General features: G+C 51.2%; 1 protein-coding gene across 1 annotated transcript in view; it reads right to left on the reverse strand.

The window, feature by feature from the left end:
• LOC142589619 (uncharacterized) overlaps nucleotides 1-7,560 on the reverse strand; it is a 30,783-nt gene extending 23,223 nt beyond the window's left edge. Inside the window, exons 1-2 of the mRNA XM_075701126.1 lie at nucleotides 6,980-7,560; nucleotides 6,758-6,864 (exon numbers count right to left, since the gene is read on the reverse strand). The gene's annotated coding sequence lies outside the window, so the exon portion shown is untranslated. The remainder of the gene's footprint in view (nucleotides 1-6,757; nucleotides 6,865-6,979) is intronic.
• Between the last annotated feature and the right edge of the window lie 309 nt (nucleotides 7,561-7,869).

Below are 7,869 nucleotides of genomic sequence, written 5' to 3' on the forward strand. Positions count from 1 at the left end.
CAGTCGCGCCGGCAAAACCACGTGTCGCAGGCGAAACGCAACAGACCGCCCCGCCGGGGGAAGGAGATCCCGATGGACAGGGGACTGCATCCGCTGTCCGGAGGGATGTCGCTCGATGATGCTCATAACCGAAGTCGGGCGTCCCTCGACGTTTCTTGAGCGCAGCGCACAGAGAAGGCCTCGTTCTCTCGTTCAGGTTCGCACGGGACACTGCAAAGTGACTTCGGGAGAGTTCACATTTTTGTTCTCGTTCCCGGCAAGCGTTAGAACTACGCTGAAACTCAACCGCTCAGTCAGCAAGCACGGCACAACCCTCACTAAGCCCTGCCAGGCTCTTTCCCCTTGTTATACCACTGCCTAGTTCCTTACAGTAGTCTAGCATCACTCAGAACGCGTCCACAAATTGAAAAATTGCACTAGAAAGCATATCATCACTTTGAAACACTAAACAAAAGCAATATGTTAAAAAAAAATCCTGCCTCAGGAAGAAAAACATCAGTAACAAACAATTTTGAGGCTGATTCCTACGTTAGGGGCTTCGACTTAAGCCATCGGCGTTACCGTTGAGACTCCCCTTTTTGTAACGCACCTCAAAGGAATATTGTTGTAAAGCGAGGCTCCAGCGCAGGAGGCGGCCATTTTTGGGAGAGATGGTCTGCAGCCATTGGAGAGGGCAGTGATCCGTCTCAATGATAAACCTCGAGCCGGCTAGATAGCATGACAATTTCTGAACGGCCCACACGAGACATGCACACTCTTTCTCGGTGGCGCTATACGCCTGCTCACGACTGGTCAGCTTACGACTAGCATACAGGACGGGGTGTTCTACTTCTCCATTTTCCCGTTGGCACAGTACAACGCCCATGCCTCGCTCACTAGCATCGCACTGAACAATGAACCCTTTTGTATAGTCTGGCGATCGTAGCACAGGCTGGCTTGTTAGGGCACTCTTTAGGGCGCTAAAAGCTCTTTCCTTGGTCTCGTCCCAGACGACTGTTTGAGGCTCTGTCTTTCTTAGAGCATCCGTCAGGGGAGCCGCGATATCAGAGTACCTAGGGATGTACCTCTGATAGTAGCCGGCGACACCCAAGAACGACCGAATATCGGTCTTGGTGCGCGGTTGCGGAAAGTCTCGCACAGCGGCCACTTTTATTTCAGAGGGGCGGCGACGACCCTGACCAATCACGTGACCGAGGTAGACAACCTCGGCCTGTGCTATCTGGCACTTAGGAGCCTTGACTGTCAAGCCCGCTTCGCGCAGGCGGGTTAGCACTGCCCGCAAGTGTGTCATATGCTCAGACCAGGATGCGGAGAATATCGCTACGTCGTCTAGATACGGTAAAGCGAATTCTTGCTGTCCCCGCAACACTTTATCCATGAGACTTGAAAAACAGTATGGCGCGTTCTTCAAACCAAAACTCAACACTTTAGGACGGAATGTTCCCATTGGTGAAATGAACGCCGCATACCTACTAGCCTCTTCTGTAAGTGGAACCTGCCAATAACCCCTGACAAGATCTAGGGTGGAAATAAACTGAGCGCTACTAACTTTCTCAAGGCGCTCCTCGATGTTAGGGATCGGATAAATTTGATCCTTAGTGATGGAATTAAGCCTGCGGTAGTCGACGCAAGGACGAGGTTCCTTGCCCGGTACCTCAACTAAAATCAAAGGGGAGGTATAATCACTCTCACCTGCCTCAATAACACCGAGCTGTAGCATTTTCTTTACCTCAGCCTCCATAATATCGCTCTGGCGGGGTGACACCCGATACGCCTTGGATCGTACTGGCTCTGTGGAGGTAAGTTCTATATCATGAGTAAGTACAGAAGTCCTACCAGGCCTCTCAGAGAACAGACCTTGAAACTCTTGTAATAGCTGGTGTAGTTCGGTTTTCTGCTCGGGCGACAGCGGTGCTTTACTGATAAGGTCACTAATGACTTGACCGGTGTCTTCCCTGTTCGTCACTGAGCCTAGTCCCGGAAGCTCGACTGGAAGCTCTTCAGGAACGTTTATCATCATGCACACCACTGCTTCCCGTTGTCTATAAGGTTTGAGCAGATTACAGTGGTAAACTTGCTGTGCTTTCCGCTTTCCTGGCAGACTTACCACGTAGTTAACGTCCGACAGTTTCTGAACAATTCGTGCTGGGCCCTCCCACTGCACGTCTAGTTTGTTGTTTAGCGATGTGCGCAATATCATGACCTCATCGCCAACCTCAAAACGACGGGCCCTGGCTGTCCGATCATAATAAACCTTGGCCCTCTGCTGGGCCTTTGTCATTGCTTCACCTGACAACTCCTGTGCCCTTCTTAAGCGTTCGAGGAGCTTAAGTACGTACTCCACCACGACTGGGTCGTCGCCCCTACCTTCCCATGATTCTCGAAGCATGCGAAGCGGAGATCGAAGCGAGCGACCGTACACCAGTTCAGCTGGCGAAAACCCCGTAGCCGCATGCGGCGCGGTCCTTAAAGCAAACATCACCCCAGGCAGACACAGCTCCCAGTCAGTTTGATGTTCAAAACACAAGGCTCTCAACACGCGCTTCATGACGGAGTGGAGCTTCTCAACGGAATTCGACTGTGGGTGGTACACTGAGCTGTGTAACAGCTTTACCCCACACCTTTCGAGAAAAGTTGTCGTCAAAGCGCTAGTAAACACTGTGCCCTGATCTGATTGGATTTCCGCAGGGAAACCAACTCGCGCAAATATGGACAGTAGTGCATTAACTATCTCAACTGAGCTGAGTTCTTTAAGCGGCACTGCTTCAGGGAACTTTGTCGCTGGGCAGATCACAGTCAAAATGTGTCTGTACCCCGTGGCTGTTACCGGCAGAGGTCCCACAGTATCAATAACGAGCCGTCTAAAAGGCTCCGTAATGATAGGTACCAATTTCAACGGCGCCCTCGATTTGTCCCCTGGTTTGCCCACCCGCTGACAAGTGTCACATGTCCTCACGAAATGGTCTGCGTCCCGAAAACACCCTGGCCAATAGTACTCTTGCAAGAGACGGTCCTTAGTTTTCTTAACTCCTAGGTGTCCGGACCACGAACCCCCATGTGACAAGCGCAACAGATCCTGACGATAGCATTGAGGCACGACCAGCTGATCGAACTCCACTCCTCGGCGGTCTAGATACTTCCGGTACAGGACTCCACCTCTTTCCACAAAACGCGCAGTTTTCCTGGCGATACCTTCTTTGACATTGCAGCGCACGTTTTCCAGGCTGCCATCCTTTTTTTGCTCGGCTATCAAAGCCGTCCGGCTGACTTTTAGCAACCTATCAAGTCCGTCTGACGTAGGCGCGATGAGCAAATCAGTAGATAGCTCTTCTAACTTTCCCGCGTCGGGCGTTTCCTCTCCAGTATCTGGCGCCTTTAACGTTACAGACTCAAGTTTATTCAGTTCGGGCGTGCTCGGAATATCAGCTTGCTGCGCCTCTGACCCTTTTTCGTTGTTTGATAACGTCGGCCCCGCAACTACCGCCTTTGCAGCGAGCTCCCGAACCTTCGATCTGGTTAAGGCCTGAACACTAGCTTCACCAAACAAAAGCCCCTTCTCGCGCAGGAGGTGATCGGACCTGTTTGAAAATAGGTACGGGTACTGGGGTGGCAGCATAGATGACACTGCCGCCTCCGTCTCAAGCGCTCCGAAAGGTCCTTCAATAAGCACCTTTGCTACTGGCAGACACACGCTATGAGCTTCCACGGCTTGCTTGATCCACGCGCACTCGCCCGTGAACATATGGGGTTCTACGTAAGACGGGTGAACTACATCCATCGTAGCTGCGGAATCGCGAAGCACTCGGCACTCTTTCCCGTTTACGAGGCGGTCTCGCATGTAAGGCTCGAGAAGCTTCATGTTCTCGTCAGTGCTGCCTATTGAAAAAAACACAACTTTTGGTGTTGTTTCCGGACACTGCGCCGAAAAGTGACCCGGCTTCTGGCACGTATAACAAACGCCCGCTCGCCTCATCTCGAACCGCTTTCTGCGTTCGGCCTCGGCTGCCGCCGTCTCCTTAGGTTCGGTCGCACTGCTTCCACTCGCATCCGCACTACGCGTGTTCCCCTTTGCTCTCATGGGTGTGAACTTCGGCCTCTCGAACTTCGAGCCAAATTCACCCTTTTGACCGTCCTTAGCTCCGCGAGCCCGACGCGTCACAAACTCCTCGGCTAGCTCAGCGGCTTTAGCCACCGTACAAACGTCTGGCCTATCCAAGACCCAGTATCGCACGTTCTCCGGTAACCGATTATAAAACTGTTCTAGCCCGAAACACTGCAGAACTTTATCGTGGTCACCAAACGCTTTCTCTTCTTTGAGCCGCTCCTGCATGTTCGACATAAGCCTATACGCAAACTCTGTATATGACTCACTTTTGCCTTTCTCATTTTCCCGAAACTTCCGACGGAACGCCTCCGCAGACAGCCGGTACTTTTTTAGAAGACTCGATTTCACTGTGTCGAAATCCTCTGCTTCCTCTCTATCCAAGCGAGCGACTACGTCGGCCGCCTCGCCGGGTAACAAAGTGAGCAAGCGCTGTGGCCACGTTTCCCGAGAGAACCCCTGCTTCTCGCACGTTCGCTCAAAGTTAACCAGGAACAAACCAATGTCCTCTCCAAGCTTAAACGGCCGCATCAGGTCAGTCATTTTGAACAATACGCGTTCTCCTGCACCGTGTGCCTGACTTCCATTACGAGCGCGTTCCATCTCTACCTCAAGACGCTTCATTTCCAAAGCGTGTTGACGGTCACGCTCTTGTTGCTCTCGCTCTTTCTGTTCTTTACGTTCACGCTCTTCTTTTTCTTTCTGTTCTTTAAGTTCGCGCTCTTCTTTTTCTTTTTGTTCTTTAAGTTCACGCTCTTCTTTTTCTTTTTGCTCTTTAAGTTCGCGCTCCTGTCTTTTTGCAGTCTCCCTCTCTTCAATGGTCTCAAGGCATTCCGACAGCTCGTCATCCTCAGCCTCTAACTCAAGAATAGCCTTTATCAGTTCTGGTTTTCTTAGTTTGTCTGAGACATCCAGACCCAACTCTCTTGCAAGCTCCAACAATTTCGGTTTGCGCAACGACTTCAAATCCATGGCTGCTCTGAATGCTGCTTTCTCTACTGCTTCCTATTGTCTTGCCGCAAACTAACCCGGCAGCAACGACAACCACAATTACCAGCTCTGTTTCTGACACTAACAAAAAGCCTGGCAAAGCTCAGAAGAAGAAAGTCCCGCACTCACCAAACCTCGCAGGCAGGAATTCCGCGCAGTCGTTCCGCTGCAGGCAACCAGTCGTCACACAGGGCTCGTTGCACTGCTCCCGGATCGTCGTTGAGCTGCTCAGCATACAGTCAACTGCATCTCTTTGCTGCTGGCCTCCGTTGTCGCGATCTCACCGCTGGCAGACAGTTGTTTGAAGTCGGAGGCGATCTCACCGCTGGCAACCAGATGTTTGGGATCGGACTGCTGGTACGATCTGTTGGGAACTCGGCGCTGACGCCCGTGGTTGTACCTGGGTCGCAAGCCCCAAGGGTAGCGTTGGCCTGGCGGCCTGGGGTACAACTGGAAGCATCTGAAGGTCCCGGCAAAGCATGAGTCGACTGGTAACAACGAAACAACTTGTTTATTTTAACATCGCAAAGAGTTGGCGGTCAGGTTTGACCGTAGTAGAGAGACGGGAGAGCACTTCACTCAACAGAAGAAATCGGAGCCCCCCTTTTGGCGTCCGGGGGCAGCTGTTTTTATACTCTCGCAGTTGAGGGCAAGAAGGAACCCCTCAAAAGACGAGCACGTGAATGTACAATGGGCTAATGGTGACGCACACTGTCGTAGCGATGCCGTAGCACCATGTCGAGCACGATCTCGTAGCACCCTGTCGTGGCGCTGCCGGTCGGACACAATGACTGTAATGAGAGGATGGTCCCTGCTTTGGCATCGCCTGTTTCGGGCACAATGACTGGAACGAGATCCCTGCTTTGGCATCACCTGTTTCGGGCACAATGACTGGAATGAGATCCCTGCTTTGGCATCGCCTGTTTCGGGCACAATGACTGGAATGCGAGGATGATCCCTAGGCGGTCGCATCGCCGCAGTCGCGCCTGGAAACACCTGGCGATGAGTGTTGCGGCGACGACGATCGGGCCAAAATGTCTGCCGCCCCGCCGCAGTCGCGCCGGCAAAACCACGTGTCGCAGGCGAAACGCAACAGTCCGTGCAAAGTTTGGGCGTACAAAATGAAAGCGATCACTCTCGCTTTCCTGATAGTGCGTGAGTAGCAATTTTCACCCAGCTTGTCTTTGACTGCGTGTGATACTTGTGCGCATATGTGATGAACTGTGTATGCCATAATTATCATACAGCGTCTGGAGTCGCATGCTAGGCGATCAGCCATGCTAGCACCTCCAGCATGAAAGTTTGTAACACTATCGCTCTCCGGTCTTGTTAGACAACAAGTAAAAAACACCAAGCAGACTACTATTGATTTAGCAACTGTAACTCTACGATAGCAGCCCTAATACAGCGAATCTACATTTAGTGCTTTGTGGGACACGTTACTGACCAACCCACCGACCCGACCGACCTAACGGGAGGTGAGGTGACAAGACATACATGACTTACATGACTAACTGGAAGCAATAATTTATTCTCTCTTGACGTCTTAATTCACAGCGCTTGTCTGACGTTACAGCTGACAGCAACACCTTGCGCAAAACGAAACACCCTCATAGCTTGCATGACATCTCCAGTCTAAGATGTCGCCAGAGACGCGTCACGTACTCTGTTCCAGCTCGGGCAGGGACTCTCCTGGACGAGCAAAGGCGCCAGGCTGGGTCTTTGTGGCACAGGGTATCTGGTGGCACGAGGGAGTAGAGCGGATGGCACACCTGCGCATTCGAGGTTGCGGCAGCACCGCTATTCTGGTTACTTTACCAAGACAACTATACAAGGTCACCATATAGCAACATACTTTCGCGTCTGTTTCTCGGTGCGCACACTCACCACGGGGGAGTAGACGAGGAATCTGTGGGCGCTCCGACCGCGATGGCGTGGCAGCTTCTTCTGCTCGCGCAATGCACCCGCTGTCACGAGCCACGTGGTATGCTGATGCCAATGAGGATGGCGTTAAGGTCCTTGGCACATACCCACGCTAGGGCTTCCCTCTGTTGATGGCTCGTACCCACAAGTGGGGACTGACCAATATTGCGATGGAATTGGAAAAGGGCGTTTAGCACTGACGAGAAAACAACAGAAATGTTTGAGTCAATTCTTCAGTCTAGCTGCAGTAACATAAACTTACGCGGGAAGTGTCGAGAGAAATCGACGACTAATCACCGCTCTCGCCAGGATATGTGTTGCGTTCTCTAGCAATATCTCTTGGCCTGGAACCCACATGAATTTTATTAATTTTTAATAACGAAGCCGTAGAGAATGGAATGTATCAAATATGTGAGAACCACTATATTAAGTTAGCGACGAACATTACGATAGGGAAGCTGTTCCTATATAACTGGCGAAATTGATGAATTAACTTTTCGTATAACTGATACTACTGCCAGGAATTCCGCCAGAAATACACCGGAATCCTAATGGAGAAAGATCAGGAGCGACAATGTCAATAGCAGATTTTTCTTCGCATTTTGAGGCATCTGTCGCAATGGTGCAGCATTTATCGCTAAACCTATTAAATGATTATGTAATATCCCATTTTAAATACTATTGGAGAAACAGTTCGCGTTTGTGCAGACAGATATCATCATAGATAATCTTTAGCGGTTCTCTTACACAGCCAATAGGCGGTACCTCAAAGATGCGCACATTCACGGGACAAACCCAGAGTCTGTACGAACCCCACCTAAGGCGCATAAGACAATGGCCCGTGAAGTGCAAAA

The sequence above is a fragment of the Dermacentor variabilis genome, chromosome 8 (genome assembly GCF_050947875.1).
Source record: "Dermacentor variabilis isolate Ectoservices chromosome 8, ASM5094787v1, whole genome shotgun sequence".
In the NCBI taxonomy this organism is placed as follows: Eukaryota; Metazoa; Arthropoda; class Arachnida; order Ixodida; family Ixodidae; genus Dermacentor; species Dermacentor variabilis.